The sequence below is a fragment of the Eschrichtius robustus genome, chromosome 9 (genome assembly GCF_028021215.1).
Source record: "Eschrichtius robustus isolate mEscRob2 chromosome 9, mEscRob2.pri, whole genome shotgun sequence".
Taxonomy (NCBI): Eukaryota; Metazoa; Chordata; class Mammalia; order Artiodactyla; family Eschrichtiidae; genus Eschrichtius; species Eschrichtius robustus.
In genome coordinates this window covers 48,871,136-48,896,742 of record NC_090832.1, presented here as the reverse complement: position 1 = coordinate 48,896,742, position 25,607 = coordinate 48,871,136, and the positions used below count along the sequence as shown (strand labels likewise).

Below are 25,607 nucleotides of genomic sequence, written 5' to 3'. Positions count from 1 at the left end.
CCCAGCCTTTACCCTTTCTGGGCTCCATGCTCAGGACCTTCCTGCGCCCCACAATCTGAGGTGGCACCCTAAGAGGCAAGTAGATAGTATACTTAAAAAATCCAGCATCTTGGAGAACAGGCAGTCCATTTTTAGATGACGAAGGCACAGATGGAAAGAGACAAGATGTGTTCGCACAGGCAGTGAGCGGCAGGGCTGTGAGCCCTCATCTCATACCCACAATGTATCACACAGAAGAGAGCAAAGGGAAACCCGTGCTTAGTGGCACTTGCTGTGAGCCCAAGACCATGCTAGGTGACTTCACATACTTGCTATCTGAGTTCAAACCTTACAATAGTCCTATGAGCCGAGCTCAAATAAGTTAAGCAACTTTCTCCAAGTCTCGCAGCCAATAATGGTGGAAGTTGGGATTCACGTCCAGGTCTAATTACAAAGCCTGCTCTCCCTTGTAGCCTGTACTGTCTAGACACTTCAGGATGAAGGAAGCTGATGGAGTAGTTCCCTCAGGAGACAGGTACCTCTTGAGGGCTTTAAATTCTGCTCAGAGTATAGTCAAAAGAGAAAGGTATAATGGTATGAACATCAGTGAGCCACGCGGGCCCCAAGATTCAATTGGAATTTTGGAAATCAGTGGGGAAGGTTGCTATTGGACACTTCTTGGTACCCTGGTGTGATCATAGTTTTGCAATGTGTGAGGACCCTGGAAGATTCTGGACAGGTAGCGTTTATATCCCTAAGCAGCTCCCTCCTCCATGGCAGGGAAAAGCAAAAGGGCGGAGCTTTCCCTGGGCCCGGAGCACTTGGCCTCGAGCACTAATGGGCAGGTTGGGTAATGCCAGTGGCAGCCCAACCTGGGCTGCTGGGACCCACAGGGCTCTCTGCAGGAGTGGGAGAGGGGCTACTGGCTGCACACCCAGCGCCTCCTTGTACCTTCAGCAACAAAATACCCTCGGGAATCCCTGAACGGGGTATCTCTGCCTCCAGCCATCATTCCCAACAGAGCAGGGACTGCTCGGCAGTTCCTGGCCAGCTCCCCATCAAAGCAGGGACTGCATCACACGATGGCGCGGTCTGGGTGCCTGCGTTTTTGATGTAGTGTAAAAAAACTGAGTATGTCCTTCTGTGCTAAGGAACAGCATCAGCATGAAGGACGTATGTATGCAAAATGTTCCTGTGGGTGAATGACGGAATCCCACCTAAGTGACTGGAACTGGAAAAGAGAATCGTCCATCATCATGTCGGCTCACAGCTGAGAGGCCGGCCCCAGAGAGTCTTCGCTTCTGCATCTGGTTTTCTGAGTTCTCTAAGACCTCACCAGTGGATATCGATTAGGTACCTCCCCAGGTAATTTCTATCACTGGCTTGCTATTTTTAAAATTAAAATTCAACCAAGGCTCAAATCTTTTTGGAACAGATATCAATAGAAAACGTATCTGAAACTAGCTTGTGTGTTTTGTGCCCTGCTTGATGAGAAAGACAGCTTGCTTCTGCTGAAATTCCACACCCCCACCCCAACATTTTAGTGTGAAAAACTTCAAACACAAAGTTTTAATAATTTTACAATGAATATCCAAATATCACCTAGCTTCTGATATTAACATTATACAGTATTTGCTTTATCATACTGCTATCCATCTATCCATACTGGGAAACTTGGACCTACACGTTTTTTTATGGTCCTTATTCTTCTAAGGTGCAGCTTAGGGGGAAAAGCATACTTCTCAGACACCTCTGGGAGTGAACCCTGTTTGAGCGCTTACTAGCTGAGGGACTGGGCAGGTATGTGATTTCTGAGAGCTTTGGTTTCCACAGTTATAAAATGTGGGTAACAATGCCTGGGGGTGCTGTGAGGAGTAAATGCAAAAAAGGTGGGGGAACACTTGTAAGGACATGCAACCAATTTTTAGTTCAGAGATTACGCTTTCTCTTATCTATGAAATAAAACTGAATTAGTCAGAAAATAATAATAATCCAGGTACAGATGAAACAAGACTAGCAGAATATGGATAACCATTGGAGCTGGGTGATCATGGGGGTCCACCATGCAACACTGTCTACTTCTATAAATTTGACGTTTTCCATCTAAAACAATAAAAAATGAACTAGTCACTGGATTTTGTCCAGGAAAAGAAAAGGGAATCGTATATTTGAAAAATTTAGTAAGAAACCTCTGAGGAAGTAGCAAGGTAAGAAGCGATGACACTGGGGTTCCCAGTGCAGGGTTAGGGAGGCCTGGTCCTCTCACTCACACTCTCACGGGGTGGGGGTGAGGAAGGATGCGGGCTTGGTACTTTGTACACGCTCCCAGGTGACTGGTTCACTACTGGGTGAGAACCTTTGTACTGTAAGTGCGAAACCACACCTTCCAGCATATGAATTGTGAGAATAAATACTTTGCATAATGCAAAGCTTGTGCCTCCAGCTAATTTGCAGGCAGATGACAGCATGAGGAGCCTCTGATTTAGCAGAATAAAAACTATTTGTAACCAAACAGCCTCCCTCTGTAAGTCAGGGGTGGGTTCACGAAGGACCCAATTAGACCGCATTCTCCCCGCATCGCTTATCAACTGTCTAAACTTGTAGAGCTAAGGTGTTCCTCAGTGGCTTTCAGAATCGTGGACCTGGAGACATGTGGAGGGAAAAAACCCCGTGGACAATGTTTAACAGAAAAGTAAAAGGAAAGGCTTCACTTTTTTCCTTTAAAAGAGTCACCCTTCTGTTCCAGTCGCCGAATTCCTTCCCTTTCCTGTTGGGGCTCATTCTATCTTGTTCCCTGCGGCTGGCAGCTGGCGGCCCGGAGGGGGCGGTGATGGAACCTCCGCATGAGGCAGTGCGGGTCTCTGGGAGCCCTCGGTGGGCGGAAGCAGGCTCTTTGAGGGGTGGGATGGCAGGGGAGCAGCTATACCAGGCTGGCCAGGCCCAGAGACCCAGGGGAACAACACAGCGGCTGCCGCTCTGTGGCGCTCTGCATGAGGGCCAAGAAGAAGAAAGCTATTAGCAGAGGGGACCTGCACACACACACACACAGATGCACACTCCTCCCTCGGAGGATCCGGCAGGACTTTTATACCCACATATTACTAACTGAATTCTGTCCCTTCAAAATTCATATGTTGAAGCCCTAACCCCCAATATGACTGTATTTGGAGACAGAGCTTTTACAGAGGTAATGAAGGTTAAATGAGGTCATAAAGGTGGGGCCCTAGGCCAATGGAACTGGTGTCTTTATAACAGGAAGAGACACGAGGGATGCGTGTGCACAGAGAAGAAGGTGGTTGCCTGCAAGCCTTGTGAAAAAGAAGAGGGGCCTCACCAGAGGAAGAGGCCTCTCTGGGCACCTGTGATGAGAAAGACAGGGTTGGACAAAGAGGTGAATTTTCCAGCCTGAGGGACTAGGAGGCACTGTCATTTAAGATGAGCCTTGCCTAGACGCAAACTATTACATTTAGAATGGATAAACAACAAGGTCCTACTGTACAGCACCAGGAACTATATCCAGTCTCCTGGGGTAAACCATAATGGAAGAGAATATAAAAAAAGAGTGTCTATATGTGTATAACTGAGTCACTTTGCTGTACAGCAGAGATTGACACAACATTGTAAATCAACTATACTTTAATTTAAAAAAAAAGAAAAAAAAAAGATGAGCCTTGCAGCAGATTGGATTTAGACCTAAGAGGTGGGAGGAGGGCACCCCAAGAGGAAGAGAGTGAGTGCCTGAGGCCCACTGAGGGCACGGAGATGGTTTGGTTTTGCTATAGGATGAAGTGTAAGAGCTGGATGCGGTAGAAAGGTGGGTCAGACAGATCGTAAAAGGCCTTGAATGCTGGGTTAAAATGTTTAGGCCTTTCTCAGAGGGTAAGGGGAGGCTTGAAAAGTTTTTAAACAGGAGAATGACAAGATTGATATACATGTTAACAAGGGCAAAGTAAACAGACCTGACACGGAGCATGTATTAGTGCCAGGCCTTGTGTTAGCATCATGTTTCTTATCTCCTTTAATCCTCAACCGCCATTCTGGAAATGAGAACGTGAGGCTCACAGAGGTGTAGTGACTTGCTCAAGACTCCACAGCTGGTCAGCCGTGGAGCTCAGATTTATCACACACCAGGGCGAGAGCCCTGTGCATCCTGCCATTTTAAACCCCAGGCCCAGCTCCCACAGCAGCATCTACTTTCTTTCTAACCAGAATTGGTTATTTAATGGAACAGGGCCTGGAATGCACAATTGCTTTTAGGCTTGGGAAGCAGGCAGACTAACAATCTAGAAATACTGCCTTCCAAACAAAGCAGTATGTGAGCTGGATCTTGTCCTTCCACGTTACACCACAGGCAAAGGGTCAAGTCACAAATCTCCCTGTTATGTTCTGCAGCATCAAAGTAATCAAAGGTGGTAACTGTCATATAAGCTGCAAAAATGTGCAGGGAGAACAGTTGCCCTGGGTGAGTAGACAACTCAGCACTGGCTATATTTTTTTCAGTGCAGGGTCAACAGCTACTCTCAAATACACTCTGTCCCCCAAATCCTGAAAGAGTATTCAATATCCAGGAAAACACAATGCTGTTTTCTGTGTCTACATCAATGACAGACTAAGTAAGGAATGCCATGATCATTTGATATTTTGGCCCAGTTGCTCTTCCAAAACCTCAGATATATTTAAGAATGAGAGAGAGAGTAAAAATTGGGTTAGAAAGAGGAGTTAATGCTCCCAAAATGTAAAAAACAAATCATACCATGACGTGTACCAGCAGGAACTACTGCTCCTCTTAAACGTGCTCTCCTTTAAGGGCAAAATTTTTTAGTATTTTGGAAGTAATACTTAGAGAGGTGACTTGGGTGCCATTTTGAAAATTATATACTGGTATCATTAACTTCCCTAGGATCCCACTGTGTCTTAACAGTTTGTCAAGGTAAAGGCAAAACTACTGGAAGCATCAATTCAACTCAGCACACTTACTATGCTGCATACCTACTGCGTGTCAGACATTGTGACTTGTGCTGGGACTAGATAGATCAGGGTAAACAAAGTGAATCACATCAAAGGCTGTTGAAATCACCTTAAAAAAATGATGTCATAAAGACCTTGTTTTACTTTAGAACCAAATTTTGAGAGCCATTCCTTTGCAAAACAGGCAGACTATTCTTCACTTCTTTGCTCATGCTTCAGCACTCATGTTCTGCGACCTCTCTGTGAAATCTTTCCACACTGCCTACCCGCTTCCACCTTTAAGAAGGCAGTGGCGTAGGACTGGGAATGTGTGCGTGCATGTGTGTGTGTGCACATGTGTGTATATGTTTGTTGGGGGTCTCCTTGTCTCTTTTTGCTCTGTAGATACACTCATTACACTTTACACTGCTGCATCGCAATTGTTGGATATTGTTCTCATCCATAAAATAAGACCCTTAGGGGCATATATTGTGTCTCAATGTACCTCTGTTTTCTCAGGGCAGGAACAATGTCTAGCACGGCTCTTTAAATGTTTACTGAGTGAGTGAATCACTATTTCAACTGTGAGCTTTATCTTCAGACCCCAGAGCATTTGACAGTCAAAATATTCTCCACGGTGGGTGTCAAAAATTTCAGTGTACGCATATATTTCAGGATAATAAATTTATTGAGGCATAATTTTCATATAGTAAATTTCTCCCTATGTTTTCACAGATGGATGCAATTGAGTAAGCGGAGGTGGTTCTTACAGACGTGCCTGGGTCCAGTCCTCAGGGCCTCTGACAATGCGGCCTGGCCACCAGGATTTTTAACAGTTCCTCAGGTGATTCTGATAAAAACCCCAGGTCAAGAATCCCTTCAGTAGGGAATTCCTTGGTGGTCCAGTGGTTAAGACTTCACCTTCCAATGCAGGGGGTGCGGGTTTGATCCCTGGTCTGGGAGCAAAGATTTCCACATGCCTCACAGCCAAAAAACCAAAACATAAAACAGAAGCAATATTGTAACAAATTCAATAAAGACTTTAAAAATGGTCCACATCAAAAAAAAAAAAAATCTTAAAAAAAACCCAAAGAATCCCTGCAGTAGATGATGGTCTGCCACTGCATTCTAGATTTCCTCATATTCAGGCCCAACCATCACTCTCAGTCAACTATTAATATTGAGGATGAAACCACAACATTTCTACTCAGCACCATACTTGGAAGCAAAACCTAGGTACTCAGCCACTTGGATACAGTCAACTATAATTTCTGGTTACTTAGCAGAAATACAGCTACTAAGTGACATTCTGAAATGAACATGAGATATCCACTCAAAGAAATAAAAATGCCTTCAGATCAGAGTGAATAAGAGGACCGTGGTTTGGGGGGTCTAAGTGAGCATTACTATAGGAAAGAAGTCGGACGAGAGAAGAAAACAGCCCTTACAACATATTGTTCTGATTCCAAATGAAGCCTTACACCTAAAGTATTTTAAATGACAGATTTCAGGGGGGTCTGTGAATAGAGATCGATACCAACTCAAAATCTAAAGACGACAGCATTGCAGGGAATTAGGGGAAATGCGTTTATCTGGTTTTATGGTGTCATCCTTCAATTACTGGACGAGGCCACAGGATAACAAAAAAGGTATTATCTTCTCTATATTTAACTGAGAATTTTGGAGGATGTGGAGGTCTGGCCTCTAATTAAGAATAGGGGACAATCTTTTTCCTATTCAGATTTCAATTCTTACAAATCAGGGTTTCTATTTGGGTGAAGTCCATCATAACAAACTCCAGGAGCCTGTCACCATTCTTCTGTCATTTTTGTTTCTGGGATTGTATTACAGTATGATACTTCAAGTAATGGCCAGGGACTTCACATTTAGTGGAAATGGAATCTGATCTTTACTAATGTTTTATCGTGAATAATGCTCTCAGTGTCATTGTAAATAATGCTCAAAATGGGACTGATATATTGGGGAAGCATTTGATTAGTTAAAAAAGAAAAGAGTAAACTATTATGAATCAAAATAGAGGTAGACTTGGAATAAAAACAGATAAAAAATGTATAATCCCTGCTTGTTCTGCTGAGGTCCTAGGGAGACTACTTGGTAGCATGTATTTTAAGACTCCATTGATTAGAATGGGTCTTTAAGAAAGGATGCATTTAAAAAATCACCCTGGCTTTGCAAAATGCCACTGAGTTATTCCTAAGAGAAAGGAAATCATGGAAACTGCTGTGGAGAAATTTGGAAGAATGCTTCCCACTATCATTTATGAGGCAGAGTATGTTGGTCTCACCAGCTGCCAGGACTGGTAGAAAACTGCTGAGCTTGTGGTTATGGCCAAACCAAGCATCTCCCTGTAATTAGAGTTAGCTGGGGAAAAAGTGACACAAAGAGGACAGAAATGTGTGGCCTCAGTCTGTGGGAAGAATAAGAAAGCTGATTAAGTTTTTCTCAAGAGATTTCAATTAAAGAATCTAGCTGGGTATGGCCTTGGGCCACCAGACTGCCATGCTGCTCAATACTGGGAGCAACTAGCCATACTGGATACTTGAAATATGGCTAAACTGAGATGTGCTGTTAAGTGTAAAGTACACACTGAGATTTCAAAGACTTGGTACAAAAAAACTCCAATAATTTTTAATATTGATTGCATGGTGATATGATAATATTTTAGATATATATTAGGTTAAAGTACACTATCAAAATTAATTCCATCTGTTTCTTTTTACTTTCTTTTAACATGGCTACTAGAAAATTATAATTATACATGTTCCTTGTCTTCTATCTCTATGTTTGAACAACACTGATTTGGACCTTCATTTCTTCACCTGTTAAACATTACTGGTGGTGGGAACCTGGGTCACAGAGGGTTTGGATGGAAATAATCATTGTGGACAATGAGATGATACACAGGGTGAAGCATTACGGTTACTACTTGTTGACTGAAAATTTTAGTTTTAGTAAACGTGAGGTGCAATCACAAGAGACCCAGGCTAATTAGGTCTGACCTGGGTATGACTCAATCTCTCTGTGCCTCAGGTCGTTAATCTGTAAAATGGGAGGGCAGGACTAAATTCCTGCAAGATGAAGTAAGACCACAGAAGGTCTTTACCTGCAATCATTCCCCATCACTCCCAATTTAAGAATAATTCTGCTAAAAACAATTCGAATTAACCTAGGAGGTCTTCACCCTCAGCCAGCACTACAACAACTGAGGCCCATCCTGAGAAGTGCTGCTATTTATCTGTCAGTTCTGCTTCGGTTCTTCTCACGGGAACAAGTTTACAGGTTCTTCTGTGACTCGTTAACACAGTTAAATATACACAGAGAACACAGAGTGCAAGGTGGGTGAAACAGAAAAACTTCATCGCCCTGCAAGGACTCAGAGAACAATTTGAAAAAGAAAAATTCTAAGGATGATATTCAGAGCAAAATGTATTTGCTTTCCTTCAAAGCTACAGACAAAGCATCTACTATTGTGCTGGTTAAGAAATCCCATTTTTGTTAAGCATGTCTGTGTTTATGTGTGAGGAGCTGCTGGCTTGCTGTGCATGTGCACGTGGAGAGCTGGCGCCTGGAGATTGAATGGCCTGATGCTCCCTCCCCTGCCCTGGCCCGGGGAAGCCAGCTGGGGGTCCTGGCTCCTGAGGGGCACCTGTCCCTCCCCCAACTCCCACCTCACACTTGTTCCAGCTCTTTGAAATAGTCTGTTTGAAAGTGAAAGTGCAGTTCAGTAATAAACTGTGTTGACTCAGTGGAAAAAAAAAATCCCATAAAGTGAAGGTTTTATAATAATGTATCAATTAAAGAATACTTCCATGAAGCCCAACTTTCCCTCTTCAAAAATCAGACACCCCCCCCAAATCAAAACAGTATCACATCTCAAGAATATTAATATCTGTTTAAAAGAGGGTGTTAAAAACAAATAAGCAAACAGACAGACAAACAATGAATTCCATTTCTAAGCAAAGCCATGACTGACTCAAGGCAGCCTCAGTCAGCAGCAGTGCTGGTGCTGAAAATTGGCAACTTGGCTGAAAAGTATCAGAATATATTAATTAGCTGCCAACATTAAAAAGTTGGAACGGTTAACACACAGATCGAGATCTCTGGTGGTGCTGGGCCCACATCTGTCAGAGACCCAGTAGCACCTGCCCGTTGTAGGTGTGGATGGCTTGTGTTTCTCCAGCTGCATAGCCCTGCCCTCACTGACTTTCCCTGTTTATGGACCTACCAGTCAGGCAGGCATTCATCTAAGGCAAGAACTGTGGGGTAAGAGATACAGCCAGGGTTGGAGGTCGGAGGGAACACGAATGAGTGGAAAACCCTGGCTCTAAGCCTGACAGATCTGCTTGATGTTGGCTCCACCGTGGGAGCTGGGTGACCCTGAGCAAGTCACTTCACTTGCTAGTCTGAGCTGTTGTGAGAGAAGAAAGTGAAAGGAGTTCTACAGGTAAGGAGTCTGTGTGGTCCTGGTATGTATTAAATGCTCTGCTAAAGTTACTCCTCCTTATTCTGAAGGTGAGAAATAAAAATGTTTAGCATAATCTATTATCACAGCAAAAGATAGTTGACTACCAAGGAAGTGGCTTAAAAATCATCACTGAAAAATATGAAGCCCTAGATCATTCACTATAAAGAACTGAGGAAGTGAAAGCAAAGGGTGAAAAATATCAGACACTATCCCAGTGTAATAACTGCTGCAGGTGAGGATTATTCATCGATACTCAAAGCACTGGATTGAAGGTGGGTGGGGGACAGGATGTTGACAAAGGACCCAGGTAGCAGCCCATAGATGCCTTACTGACTCAAAGTATATCTGGACACTGGTGAGGTCTGGTTACCACCTGATCTGTGAGATCAAACTTAGCACTGTGGATGGTGGGACAAGTTGACATCATCTGCCTCCTGATGTGATGTAATATCAAGCATGCAATACTACCTATGAAGTATTCTTGACAAAAGAGGCTTAACCTGCATCTAATAACAAGCCTATAGATCTAACAATTTTTAGGAAGTAAGGAGCAAGTTAAAAAACACTGTGAAGAAACAGACAAGCCCAGAAGGCAAGACATTTTATACCACAGCCAGCCAGGGACAACTGGGAAAGTTTGAATATGGACTGGATATTAGATAATATTATGGAATTACTGTTAAATTTCTTACTAGCTAATAGTATTGTAGTTATATAGAAGAAAGTCCTGAGATTTAGAATATACATGGTGAACTATTTAAAGTGTCAAGGTGTTTGCAACTTCCAAATGGTGTAGCAAAAATTTCTATAATGTATACTATATATAATATATATTGTATATTACATATATGTTACATATTATATATATTACATATATGTAATTGGAAGAGGGAATAAAGAAGGCAAATGTGGCAAATTTAGAACAACTGGTATTTGTTTTATCATTCTCTCAAACCAGTAGGTTTGAAAATTTTCAAAATAAAAAATTGAGATAGAAACTGGAAGAGGAAAAAGGGGGAAAAAAAAAAAAACCAGAAAAGAAAAAAAATAAGAAAAGATCAGATACTGTCGCTTCCTCCCCTTTTCATAATCCCTTCAACCTTTATATTCAGGTCAGCTTCACTGTGTGCCTTTTCATTCAACATGGTTTTATTTTTACCACTTTAATAAATTTCATGTGTGCTCATTCAAACTGATGTAGCCACTGTTTGGCTTCTTTGTTGGCTGACATCAAAACCAAACTTTAAACAAAGCTCCAACAGGCTGTAGAAGCATACCAGGTAGATATGAAGCCTAAGATATCTTATCAAAAAATCCTGAGATTGATACCTAATTGCCCCTCTGGATGGTTTGTAAGCCAGTAAGATTGGATCAAAGGCTTTGGGTGGTGCATCCTCTTTGATCTCTTCCAAAGATAGCACTCGCTGTCTCCACCTGCACTGGGCGTTGATAGATGAACGGCAGGAACAGGGTGCTGGTAGGCTGGGCCACTGAGGTCTCACAGAGGCTGTTTCCCCTGGAGTGTGCCGCACCTGAGCTCTGGTGTGTACAGCAAGCAATGGCATAATCTGAGGAAGAGCCATTCTGAGTTCAATTTTACTTCAGTGAGCACTCCCAAAGAAGTGGGGATTAATTCTGTGATGCCTTTAATGTGGAGAGGGACATAGAGATCCTGGATTCAGAGGGAGTGGGTATGAGCCCAGCTCTGTTGCCTAGCAGCCATGCAACCTCAGAGCAGTGCTTCTGAGTAAGAGTGCAATGAATGCTGTGCCAGGGACAATTCTTCACCGGGCAGGGCTGTCCCAGACATGGCAGGACATTTACCATCCCTGCCCCACCCCCCGTCTCCAACATGCCAACAGTGACTTACTCTTGGAGGGCAGGACAACAAACATGCCCACACTCCCAAACGCCCCCTGCCTGAGACACAGGCTAAAGTCTCTGAGCCTCAGATTATATCTGGGCATAACACCTGCTCCACCACCTAAGAGGTGGTTTGGGAGGGGCAAGTGTGCAGCAGCTTCTTACGAACCTAAGCTGGTTATACAAATGGTATCATAACATGCGTTCACGTGGGCAGCCTGTCAGTTAGGGGCAGGGCTGGGAGGTGGGTGGGTCCCACCACGTGGATCGCAGGTGGGATGTATTACACAGGGTCAGCTCTCCAGTCGTGTACTAGAATACACGACAGCTACTTATTCTGAAAACGTTTCCCTTCCACAAGCGGGAAATTCTGGTTTACGTGTTGCTGCAGGTAAAAACCACACAACAGTGTGCGCTTTAGAGTGAATTCTAAGTACGTGGGCTATTGGAGCAGACAAGCAGGAGGGCAGCCTCAAAGCAGCTTCAAAGAACCTGGTTTAGGATGGCACCAAAACTAGCATGGAAGGAGAAGAACACTTCTCTTCGTGAGCAAGAGATAAACGATTGTGCGAATTACTTCAAAGATCAAAAGTACAAGGCTATAGAATGTGGTGCTTCTGTTCTTACGCACGCCAGAGCAGGGCCAGCATGCACAGAGCTGACTTTCAACGTGTCGTACTGCTCTGTTCTTTATAGTTTTCAGTGGCTCTCACGGAAGGGAATCTGAGAGGCTGGGCAGGGCTGCTGCGTGCAACCTGTATGCCCTGACAAAGGGGAGAATGGAGCCTCGGTTCACACAGGTTAGTGTGTGGGAGCCACCTGGAGAGCTAGGCAGGAAGCCCCTGCTCCCCACTCCCCCAGGGATCCACCTGACGGACCAGAGGCAGAGCAGGGCAAAGGCACAAACCTTGAAGAACAAAAGCGAAAGCAGATACCCACTCCAGGTCATTAGGCAAAGAGCGCTGAAACAAGCTCATGAGAATTACCCATGGGTTGGAGAGGGGGTGCTGGAAACGAGCAGCTATAAATGTGTAGTTTTGCTACAGATCTTTACATTAAAATATTTTGCCCCAACATGGTGTTTTTATAGTTTCCCTTGACTCTGCTTACTATTACCTTTGGCACATTCCTCCAAATTCTATTCATCTTAAAAACAGCAGACTGATAACGTAAAGTCCCTAAATCTCTGGGCTCGGCCATCTAAATGAGATCTTTTATCCTTCTCTTCTCCAGCTTTCCAGAACGCATTTTCACAGCATTCTTGCAAGAGGAAAGATTATCAGAAAAAGAAAAATGAAGGGGAGTAAAGTCAAAGGAAAATACCAAATACCAAAGCTTTTGGTAAGAAAATATTTATGTCCACAAGCACACAACCACACCCTTTCTGGGAAGATATTACTGGCCTTGAAGCTGGGTTAGTGGATCCCAAAATATACCTCACAAAAAGCACAGTTACCCTCCCGAAATAGGCCCTATAATTACAATCTTTTCAAGTGGATTGTCCTATATCACAACTTGACATATGTTGCTTTAATCTCCCTGCTTCAGCAAATGTGGCCATATTGGGCTACACAAGCTCTCAACAACTCCCGGTTAAACCAGATTGTAGTGTCACTAGAAAATTGATGGAAATAAACAGTCCTGTGTACCAAAATACCCAATCTCAATCATCTGTAATGAGATCTCTCTCCTCCCTAAGCACATTTTCATCACACCAGAATCACACCCTTGATTCAAAAGGATGGACTCGCCCAGACTGAAATACCATTTCATCTCAGAGGTCATCTGAAGACAAACACATCTGAAGAAGCTGGGGCTGAAATTTAAAATACGAGACAATGCCTTTTGTGTGAATGCTGGGATCAAGTTGTGTGAGTCTTGTTTCTAGCTTTAGTTGACAGTCCTCAGTATAAGTCTGCAGACACCCATCTGTCTGAATTCATTTAGATCAGATCTTGCTTGGAATCAGTGGTAATGTAGGGGCCCTTTCAGCTCTGTGATTCTCTGAACAAATTTATGTTTTCTAGTTATATATTTACATTTAATTAAATGTCAAAATATTAAAAATTTTAAACCTTCAAAATACTGAGTACTTTAGACATTGATTTTTTAATTATTATTATTATTTCCATATCGGTTTCACAGCCTCAGCACTATTGACATCTTGGGCTGGATCATTTCTGTGTGTGTGTGGAGACGGGCGTCCTGTGCATTTTAGGGTCTTTAGCAGTATCTCTAGCTTCCACCCACTAGATGCCAGTAGCACACACCCTCCCCTCCCTCCAGTGTGGCAACCAAAAATTTCTTCAGACATTGCCAAATGTCCTCTGCGAGGACAAAAACAACCCAGGTTGAGAACTACTGCTCTCTCTCTATTTATCTATCTATATATCTCTCCCTGGCATGGCCAGGAAAAAAAAAATCTAGATTTTTCAAGGAACCTACAAGTTTAATTTTCAGAATTTCTAACTTCCTATGACTCACAGTGAAGAATCAGGATCTGTAATATAGTACTACCCCGAAAGATTTATAAACAGCACCACTGCTGTTTCAAACTAGGGGTGGCAGGGCCTGGCCTCATTTCAGTTAAGACATTTATGAGGACGGATTTGCTGCCACCTGATCTCTTGGACTGCTAACCTCCCTACTTTTAGGAGCTCCATTCTTAGAAGACTACTGGTAAGAAATCCGTCACGATCCAGTTACCAGGCCCTCAGTATGGAAGGGGATAAGGATTGGTGTCTATTAACACCATCTACAGAAGCGAGGACCCACTGTACTCCTCCCGGGCCACACCTCCTCGGGGGCTGCGTTTCTAGCACTGGGCCATTCATGTAGGGAGTGGTAAAGCCACGCTTCCTCAAGAAGAGGCGCCGGGTGGGGAGGGAAAGGAAAATAACATCAGGAGACAAAGAGTCAAAAGAACGGAGATGGTAAGTTCAGCCCAGAGCAGAAGAATGAGGAAGGAGAGCATCTTCAAACATCTGGCGGGCTGGTGTGTGGGAAAGTGAGTGCACTTGTCTCTATCTGCTTACAGAGTGACTCAGGGAAGTCAGCAATTCAATAAATACTTATCACAGGCCTTCTAGGTGGCAGTCTCTGTCCAGACACTGAAATGACAGGAAGTAAGAAGACCAAGTCCTTGTTCCCTTGACCACATATTGTAGCTCAACAGAAGGACCAGATCGCTTTTCTTTCCTCCCTCCTACTCTCTCCTTCCCTCTTTAACAATTTGACCTAATGTCCAGGTATCTAATTGCTCATTTTTTTCCCATTTAAAAAATTAAGGTGTAATTAACTACAGCAAAATTCTCCTTTTCTATTGTATAGTCCTGTGAGTTTTCACAAAACCTACAGTTGTATAAACACCACTACAATCAAGATCTACAACAATTTTCTCACCCTCTTAAATTTCCCTGTGCCCTGAATTGCTTTTTAATTGGAGAAAGCTCCTCTGTGCAGTAGCAAACCCCACCTTTGAGAGAATGTGAATTCCCCTCTGTCAAGAATTCTGGAGAAAAGGGTTTTTTTTTGGTTGGTGGGAGCTTGGGCCAGACAACCCCTGAGGCCATGTCCATCTCTTTGATCCCCTAAAACTGGAGGGTTGTCACCTCCAGACACCCGATCTTAACCATCAGCCGATATGGTTGATTCTCTCCAACCACAGGTAAAGGCTCCACCCCAAAGCCAAATTCTTTTGGTCAAAGCTCAAAAATTTCCTTCCAATAATTGGATCTCTGTGAAGGCTGCATAATAAGCATAGACAAAAAGTCCAAAGAAAGGTTTGGAAATGAAAGCCTCAACATGGTAACTGAAGCCTAAACCAAGGGTACCATCTCCTCCCAACCCTTCTTCTTCTTCTCGTTATTTTGGTTCAAAATAACTTTAACTCCAAAACCGAACAAAGCTCAAACAACGTGATTGCACCTGGCTGCAAAGATGGCAGGAAGGGAAGTTAAATTAGCTAAGCTGGTTTAAGAATGGGTTGAGGGCTTCCCTGGTGGCGCATTGGTTGAGAATCTGCCTGCCAATGCAGGGGACACAGGTTCGAGCCCTGGTCTGGAAAGATCCCACATGCCGTGAAGCAACTAGGCCCGTGAGCCACAACTACTGAGCCTGCGCATCTGAAGCCTGTGCTCTGCAACAAGAGAGGCCATGATAGTGAGAGGCCCGCGCACCGCGATGAAGAGTGGCCCCCGCTTGCCGCAACTAGAGAAAGCCCTCGCACAGAAACAAAGACCCAACACAGCCAAAAATAAATAATAAATAAATTAAAAAAAAAAAAAAAAAGAATGGGTTGAGAGGGTTAGAGAAGATGGCAAAGGTCTTGGGGACATTGCTATGCAGTGGACGCTGCAGGAGGGACTGTGGCGACCAGCTGTGACGCCCCCTGTGATAGCAAATGGGGTGTGACCAGCCCCTTCCCAGCGGCCCTCCTGCTGGAAGATACTCACACCTTTTGCTGGCCTGACCTCAATGGCAAATGTCCAGTTTCCAAACAAGGGTGTTCTGTTGTCAAGAATAACTGCTTTTCACAGACATAGAGAACAGACTTTTGGTTGCCAAGGGGGAGGGATGGATTGGGAGACTGGGTGAGCAGATGCAAACTAGTATATATAGACTGGATCAACAACAAGGTCCTACTGTAGAGCACAGGGAACTATATTCAATATCCTGTGATAAACCGTAATGGAAAAGAATATGAAAAAGAATGTGTATATATATATGAATCACTTTGTTGTACAGCAGAAATAAACACAACTATACTTCAATAAAATATTGAATGTATTTTATATTTAAAATATAAATCAACTATACTTCAATAAAATAAATTTTAAAAAAAGAATAACTGCTTTATTGAGCACTCATGGTGCCCCAGCATTACCTAGTTTGTTTTATTCTGACAACAACACTCTGAGGTAGGTAACATCATAAGCCTCATTTTACAGACAAGGAGGTTGAGGCTCAGAGAGGTTATATAACAACCGGTAAGTGTAGAACCTGAGTTTTAACCCAAGTCTCCTGTCCTTTTGACTACTGCTAGCAAGGTCTTCTGGGTGTTTGCTGAATTTAATGTTCCTGGTCTCAGGCCGCTGTTATGCTGGTTGGTGGGCTGGGTCTCAGGCATGCTGGATTCTTAACTCCCTTTCATGTCCCATTTCCCAAGCAGCTAACTGCCTGTTTCTCTCTCATTTCAACATATAGACCAGAAGGATCTCTCTACTTTGGAAACTTAAAAACATTTTTTTATTCTTTTGGTTTGCAAGTTTATTACTCTCACATTCCATGAGTGGCTAAGAACATAAGCTAAATGGTCCAGGGTATTCTTTATCCTGTATCTGGAAGGTTTCCTAAAATCTAGACTTATTATTATATCTTAGAAAACCCCATATTGCTTAATAACATCAGCAATGACAAGAAAAAGATGTCATACTGTCAGAAAACACCAATTGAACGTCACATTTAATTATAAAATCCATTTTTGTCAAGTGTAGTACAGGTTTAAAAGATGCACAGAACAAGGCCATGGTTTCCCTTTATGAGCAACATTTACTTCACAAGGTATCAGAAATAAATGCAGCGACACTTACCAAAATTTCTCCCAACGATCACAAACTTTATATATACCACATGTCTTCTAATACAGCTGCTGGACTGGTCCTGAAAAATACCACAACAAAAGGAAAACTGCATCATTAGGCAGAAGTAATTTAATATATATTGTGTTTCCCTTCTGGAAACCACAACATCTTCCTTGTTTTGGGAACCCATCAATGTACCACACTCTTACTGCCAGATTCCTCTTTGTTTTTCACAGGAAAGATGAAACCAATTTACAAATTGACTCAGCACTCACTAATAACAAACAAATAACAATCTGGACAGTGAAATAAACCAGAAACTGTGCTTATAAATACTTTATTTGAATTTTTAGCCTTTTAAAATAATTGAAGATAAGAGAACAATGCAAAGATATCTAAAGCTGAACCCATAACCTTTTTTTCCCCCCAAAACCAATTCCTCTTTCCTCTTTCTTTCAGCAATACACTCCACTCTCCCCTGCTGGCTGCGAGGCCCTCACTTCTGTTTTCTAGATTTCATTTTATTATCTGAAAGATAGGAATTACTGTACTAACCTCACAGGGTTGTTATGAGCATTAAGTAATATAAATTTAGTGGCATATAAATGACATTGAAAGGCTTAAAACAGCATCTGGCACAGCAATCACTCGGGGAAGATGAGGAGCTATTATCCTTCTCTGGGTCATGCAGGCCTGAAGCCTAAGCCGGCCTTGCACACCTGCACTGCAAATCCTGGCCTGAGCCTGACCTTTGAGTCCCATGGCAACTCTGGAACTCACCGCCTCTCTCCATTCTCATCTTTACACTCTTGTTTGGTCAGCTTCACTCCTTGCAGAAACCCATCTCCTGGCCTCCAGCTCCTTCTCTTCCAATCCTGCTCCTTCCTAAACACAACTTAAAGCCTCAGCGGAAACACCTCTACTGCTTCCCACCACCTACAAGTTTACCTGTGAAATTATCAATATATCAGCCTGGGCCTCCCACTCGCCTTAGCTCTGTCCTCACATCTTCCCATCAGATGCTGCAGAATCCAGCCACCAGTCCTGCCTCAGCCTGTGGGCATTCCAGACCCTTCTCTGAGTGTCTTCTGTCCCATAAGTGCCAGTAGGTGGCCTCACCATTTTCTAAGCCTGGAGCTCTTTACCTTTTTGTTCCATAACAGTCTAGAGACATGTTTCTCAGAATAATGTTTTTAAATTCTTGAAGTTAACACATGAAATGCATAGGACTCAAAAGAAGTATACTGATATTCAGTTATCAAAATATATAACAAAATTATGATGTGCTTCTCTTAATATTTAAATAAGTTCCAGGAAAAGTCTAATTACTACTGTAGTTTTGAAGTAATGTTGGGCATAAATGATACTTCAGGGTATCTGTAACTATAATGTAATATGAAAATACCTAGAATTACTATTGGTGACAAATAGCTAATACTACTGTCATAACAGGACGAAATGTTAGATTTCAATTAAGGGTTAGTGAAAATAGATAATTTTCCTCCATCCAAGTTCACAGACACCCCCTCCCCCAGAATTCCATCCGTGGACTCCAGGTCACGAGGCTCACTTTAAGGCCTAGAGTAACTCTCATCATCTTCTTGAGCCCTTTCTACCTGGACTTTCTCAATTTAGTATTATCTTACCCCTCTTTGCTTTTCTCTTTTTAAAAATTATATTTTATTTGATATAGATACTTTAAATGTACTTATTATATCCTACTTTTTAAGTTGTAAGTCTTCTACGTTGTAAGGGAAGGCCCTATTTTTTCCCCATTTTTTATTCCTCTCATGGCGGTGAAGAATGCCCTGCCTCATAGCTCACAGCAGGAAGACATTCAGCCAGCATTGTTTGAACCAAGCAGTGAATAATAGTGCAGTCTTGCTTGTAGAACACAGGCTCAGCTAATATTAATATTATTTCACCTCTGTCTGGCAGCCTATGAGGTTCTAAATATGCAGATGGAACACCTAAACATTGTTTATTTAGATTATAAAATTCTGAAGTTAGGCAACAAAATGTTCCCCTCTTTTATTTCTCCTTAGAGAGTGAATGTTTGGTCAGCGTGGCTGACCGACAGATCTCCCTGGGACAGACCGACTGTTCAATCATTCCGCCCATACATGGGGCATCTGTGTGACATGAGCACAATTCCTGCCTTAGTGGAACTTCGAGCCTAGCAGCTTTCCCCAGCTAGTCCAGAGGAGCTGAGAATCTCTCAAAGTGTCAGGGCCTTCGCAAAGACAAGGAATAGCCAGTGATTCCCCTAAGTACGGGTGCTTTGGTGACCAACATAGGTGAGGCCAGTTAGTAAGAGATGCTCTGCCTTCCCACAGGTCTCACAGATGTGAAGCTGTGGTTCCAGAGCAGGCGAGTCAAGTCGATGGAGCAGTGAAATTCCACCTCCCCTCCTGAATGATGTCTTTGCGTATGAGGTCGGAGATGGCAACCTCTCCAAGGGGGCCATCCCAGAGGGGTTTACTCAACGCCTGGTGGCATATTCCACTCCGGGCCCCACTGAGTCTGTGACGGCGCAGCCTCTGGACGGACACTGGTCCTTTGGTCTTATCAGCCTTTTTTCCAAAATTGCTGCAGCTCAGAACTCCTGTGTGCCTTTTGCCAAGAAAAGAACACACGAAAAATAACAGAATAGTTCTTCCTTTTCAATGAAGAGAGCATAATGATTTTCTCCACTGAAAACCATGCATTAGGGCACTGTGACCATTTGCTTTGGCAGAAATTCAACACCGGCAAGCAGCATTTTTCATGCCTGACATCATGTCAAGTGACTCGTAGGACAAGTCGGGGTGTACCCTCCCTCCCCAGTAACTAAGACGGATGAGATAGCTACTCAGAGGACAATGGACGGACTTGGCACACTCTTTTTATACTTAGGGACATTTAAATCTATTTCATTTGAATTTGTTCCTTTTGAGTCACACTAGATATATGGTATTAAATTAAAATAGCTGAATGATAATGAAGAGGGCAGCATGACTGTTTAATCTTTTATTTCAAAAACTGCAATGTACACATCCTCATGAGTACATAGTAAGATGTTTATAGGTGCTCCCACACAACAACACTTAGCATGGCACTTACTTTTTGCTTCTAATGCATATCATAGACGTTGTGTGGCTCCTGTTTAAAGGTAACATTCTCATTATGCACTGGATATGAGGATCTCTAATACAGTTTTCATCTGCATGGGGCCATTCCCTCTTCCTTCTTCCTAACAGATGCCCCATGTTCCTTCAGCCACAGTGCCTGAGAAAAGGTGACAGCACTCCCAGGTGGGGGGGTGGGGGCCTGAGGGGTCTAAGGCTTTGCAGGGTGCCCAGCAGCAACATCAGCATCACGTGGGAGCTTCTGAGAAACGTCAGCTCTGAGGCCTCACCCCAAACCTACTGAATCAGAAGCTGTTTTACAAGATCCCAGGTGATCTGTGAGCATGCTGAAGTTTGAGACACACTGATCAAGGGAAACCTGTTCCTCGTGCAAGTGACTGGTTCAAGAATAGGCATGTGACCTTCTTCAGCCCAACACGATGTGCAGAACGTTTTGCTGGGAGCTTCTCCTCATTCTTCTGGGAGAAATTCCCTCCTTCTGAATGTTGTGTAGGATGTGATGCCTAGGACTTCTGTAGCTATCTTGCTCCAAATGAAGCATAAAGCTGGCCCACAGAGGAGGGCAAAGACAGAAAAAACACAGGGAAGGAGAGTAGGGGTGTTTGCATTCAGTCAACCCTGAAGTCTGCAGAGCTACTAGACTTCCAATAAGTTTCTTATTGTACAGGCCTCCTTAAGTTGGGTTGTCAATTGTCTGCAGCTGGAAAGCATCCTGACTAATCAGTCCCTAATAAAGCATTATAAAAGGAACAGAATGCCGAGGCACCAGTCAGCCACACAGTGAAGGGTCCAGACAAGTCAGTGCATCAAGAGACCAGAGCAACAGTTCAGAGGCCTATTTTGTTCAGGAACTGACCCAGTAGTATTTCCGGTTCTGACAACCATTATTGCTTTGCACATTTCCCAAAGCTTTCTAAATCAGTCAGTCTAAATGATCAACCAGAGGAAGTTCTGAACATTTTCCAAATTCTTTTAACCAGAGTGGTCAACAGTTGCTTCCGCAGAAGTCACATGGATGTCATTTCCTGCAAAAACAATGGGAGACTAATTGCTCGGCCCCAGACTCTGATAGGGAAAACAACCTGTGATACGTAATTACTGAAGGGTAAATAAGGAAAAGCTTGAGGCTCTCAGAATCTGCTTCTGGATCCACTGCAATAACTTCGGGAGAAGGAGGGGTGGGGGGAGAGAGACAGAGAGGGAGAGAGAGGGAGCGGGAGTGAGCTGGTTTGGGAAAAGATTTGAGGGACTAGCACCTTAGGCAGCCACCCATACCACTTTTACGTATCACTGGTACTTACTAAAGACCTTTCTGAGTAAACCAAATAGACCTGCTATTACATAAAACCATATATGGCTCTGATGTAATTTTGCTTCATATACAGGAGTGATGTAGTCAATAGTCAAGGAGAACTGGGTGTCTAAATGGACATTCTCTCTTCAGTGTCATAGCTTCTCAACCACAATGGGATATTTTTGGGGGATGGGTTTGTTGCGTTGGCTTGATACAAAATGTATCTTCTATTATGGAGTAAACATTAGTTGGTTTTCCACAGAATGTTCCTGACGTTCCATCACCTCAGGTCTCTCTTTCCCTCCAAACGTTTTTGCTTTCTCTTCCCTGGTACCTCATATACTTCCACAGCTCCGACTATCACCCTTGTCATGAGTTTCAAACTACATCTCTTGATCTATCACCCTTGTTTCCAGTCCCACTGTGGCTCTCTAGAAAGAAAGTACCCTGAGGACAGGGACTTTGTTTTGGTCGCTGCTATATTCCCAATGCTCAGTGGTTGGCACTATTACGTTTGTTGAATGAATAAGTAAAAGGCCTCACTCAGACTCTTAAGACACCTCACAGGAATTCTTGCCATCACCTCTTAAGTGGCCTCTTTGCCTCTGGTCTCTCCCTTTCCTACTCTGTCCACACACAGGAAAACTCTAGATGATAGTACTGATCATGTTGGTCCTAAAATGTCTCAGCTGGGAACAACTTACCAGCCCAGCCCTGCACTTCACAGGTGAGAAACTGGTCCCAGCGAGGCCAGGAGACTTGCCTAAGGATTTATGATGAGTGGGTGGCAGAGACGGAATTATAATTCAGGCTGCTGACCCAGTGGCTCTTACTACCATGCCACTGGGTCAAAATCTTCCACCGTCTTTCAGCAGAACCGAGTACAGGGCTAGGCATACAGGGCTCTCAGTAAGTACCTGCAGACTGATGGAGACTAGATAAGTGAGAATGGGTCTCTGGCACAGGCCAATGGGAACCCTCTTAAAAGAAAGACAATACCCCAGTATATAACATGGGCAAGGAAGGAGCTGCTCTGGACCTTTGCTCCTGCAGTGCCTATGAGCCACCCCCAAGGAACCTCAGGGTGGTGACACGGCTAGGAAAACCAATGACTTAACACACACTCACACTCTTCGGCTTTGTGCTCAAAGCCACCCACCTCCATTCCAAACCCCCCTTGGCCTTATCTCCCATTTCTTTTTCCTCCCTCACACCCAGCCTTACGAAAGCATTTGCTGTTCCCAGCACCTGTCCCTCCTCCTGGCCTTCACCTGCCCTGTTCTTCCCTCTCATGCACCCTTACCTCCACCTGCAAGAATGGCGACCCAACCTGCCCCTCGAGCCCAACTCGAATATGAATCCCTCCCTGAATTTCTTGTCCGATTTCCTCCACTGGAATTCATCTCACCATTTACACGTCTACTATAGACCTTACCACACTGTCTGCTTCACAGGAAAGAGCCAGATCCTTGAGGGCAGGCACTTACCCTAAACCTTTGAACCGCTGACACATTGCCTGGCCCACTGCTTCGCACAGAGGAGCCACTTCTCGTCATTTTGTTGAGTCAGAGGGCTTTGTCCTTTTCAGTTCACCTCTGTGACCTAAGTTCTGTAATGCGGCTTCCAAGGCTTCCTCCAGCCGGTGCAGGCTGATGATAAAGCCAGCACACTTGCAGGGCCTACCCGTTAAGGAACAGCTGTGTGAGTCCCTGCTGTCTTATTTTCAAAAGCAAGGAATGGGGGGGCAGGGGCTAGGGAGGGTGACTTCCCCTCCCTTACATAGCTCTCCTACGGCGGCTACGGCTGTCCTGTCCTGTGCTGTGTGAGGTGCAAGCTGGGCACGTGACAGCGTTCCCTGCAAGTCCAAAGTCAATTGTCTGCAAAACTAAAGAATTCCAAATGGCGGGATAGCACATTAAACAAGCAAGTGTGCAAACAAAGCCCATTCGCAAGGGGAGGAGGATGGGAAGCAGAAAACAGAGTTCCCTAGGAAACCAAGCCTGCTTTAGGACTGACTGTGGCCTTCACCCCTCGTGGGGGAGGCAGAGGGGTGCTCCGAGAAGGCATCACTGGCCCATCTGCTTTCCCTGCCTACAGGGGCCCTGGTCCTTCTGGCTTCACCACCACAAGTTGGGGATACTCAAGCAAGGCTGTGGTTGTTGTTTGTTTTCTTATTTGCTGGAGCGGGAGTAAAGAGTGGAAGGAAAGAGGAGAAGAGTGATGGGTAGACAAAGAGATGAGCATGGAGACCACTCGGCCAGCACAAAGGGGTTACCGACCGCAGGATGAGAGGGCAGGAAGGTCGGACTAGAAAGGGCTGACTGCTCCTCTCTCATCAGCCATTGCCAGGATGAGAGGGACTCAGGCTCACGGTGGAGCAAGGCACGCCCAAACCAGCAAATGCGCTTATCTTCAGCTGCCCAAGAGGCGGCTCTGAGGTATTTATTTTGGGCTCACTGGCATGGTGGTTGGGCTGAGTCATGCAAAGGGGTGGTCGGAGGGGTTGGATGGGGCTCTAGGGCTCCCCATAATCTACATCAACCTCAAGCCGGAAGAGCAGTAGTGATATAATTTCTCCTCCTCCTTCACATAATAATAATTTATTATACATTATTAATATGCAATATATTAATAATTACATAATAATTATTATTTATGATAATGATGATGATTGCTATGTTTAAACCTCTAGGCTGAGGGTTTATTTGGGAAAGAAATAAATGAAGTAAATGCCATTGGAATAATTAGTTGACTGTCAGGAGGAAAAAGATTCTGTTCTATAAAACTTATGAAAATGAAGTATATATTTATAATAATCATGTCTTTCTTTTCTTCCTGGCAGTGAGTTTCTATCAGGTGATCACATCTCTTAGGTATCAGGTAAAAATAAAATAGAAACTCTGTTTTGTAGTGTACTTGAATTATTTCTGATTTTCCTTGTAAATGAAGCTGTTTCTAGTGATTTGCAATCCAGAGTCTGAATAAAAATGCTGCTTTGCTATGATGCAGCTGGACAAGTCCCCGAGCTCTCTTCCAACCTGATTACCACTCTCAAGACCCTCCAAACAGACATTCTGCAGTAGCTCCTGGGAAGGCCTGGGATACGCACACAGTATCACAATGCTGCCAAGATCAAGGTTAATAATGATGTGTGCAGAGGCCCTGGAGTGTGGGCTGGCTACAATATTAAAATCCCAGAATCCTGGGGCTGAATGGAATGTTAAAGAATATCTAGTCTGGTAGTCTTTAAGCTATTTTTTAGTACAAGAACCTTGTGTATTCACACGTAGATGTGAGTGCATGTGTACTTCTAACGTTTATGCTACACTCCAACATACTAGATAAAAGTGGAACAGAACAGCTCTGGTTCAAGGAGGAAAGGACTCAAAACACTACCACCTTGGCCATCCTCCTGGCCCACCTGGCACTTCTGGGGAACCCTAACGTTCTCAACACTGAAAACCTCAGATCTAGACCCCTATCCCATCCAATATCTGCATCGTGTCCTCAATACCTCTTCCAGCCACGGTTCTCCATGTGGCAACATGGCTGAACTAACGCCTCTACCTTTTCTCTACCAAGGACCTATTTTACCTACATCCAAGGATCCCAAATTTTGAACCACTTCGCCTCTTCTAAAAACTGCATTTTTGGGCTTCCCTGGTGGCGCAGTGGTTGAGAATCTGCCTGCCAATGCAGGGGACACGGGTTCGAGCCCTGGTCTGGGAAGATCCCACATGCCGCGGAGCAACTGGGCCCGTGAGCCGCAACTACTGAGCCTGCGCGTCTGGAGCTGTGCTCCGCAACAAGAGAGGCCGCGATAGTGAGAGGCCCGCGCACCGCGATGAAGAGTGGCCCCCGCTTGCCGCAACTAGAGAAAGCCCTCGCATAGAAACTAAGACCCAACACAGCCAAAAATAAATAAATAAATTAAAAAAAAAAAAAAAAAACTGCATTTTTACAGGGAGATCAGCTCGGTGCTTTGTGACCACCTAGAGCGGTGGGATAGGAAGGGTGGGAGGGAGGGAGACGCAAGAGGGAAGAGATACGGGGACATATGTATATGTATAACTGATTCACTTTGTTATAAAGCAGAAACTAACACACCATTGTAAAGCAATTATACTCCAATAAAGATGTTAAAAAAATTTTAAATAAATAAATAAATAAAAACTGCACTTTTGAAGAGGTAACTAATTTATTTGCCCAGCTCTTATTTGGATCCAGTGAGACCTCGACTTAAATCTTAGCCCTGCTAAGCTTGGTAAACATGGGAAAATTCCTGAATAATGTGAAACAGTAAACCCAGTAGAAGTTTTTCTTCACTT

At 43.9% G+C, this 25,607-nt stretch overlaps 1 protein-coding gene across 3 annotated transcripts in view; it reads right to left on the bottom strand.

Moving 5' to 3' along the window:
- FYN (FYN proto-oncogene, Src family tyrosine kinase) overlaps window positions 1-25,607 on the bottom strand; it is a 204,970-nt gene that overhangs the window by 98,085 nt on the left and 81,278 nt on the right. For all 3 annotated transcript variants that reach the window (XM_068551230.1, XM_068551228.1, XM_068551229.1), the window contains one exon: window positions 16,867-16,936. The gene's annotated coding sequence lies outside the window, so the exon portion shown is untranslated. The remainder of the gene's footprint in view (window positions 1-16,866; window positions 16,937-25,607) is intronic.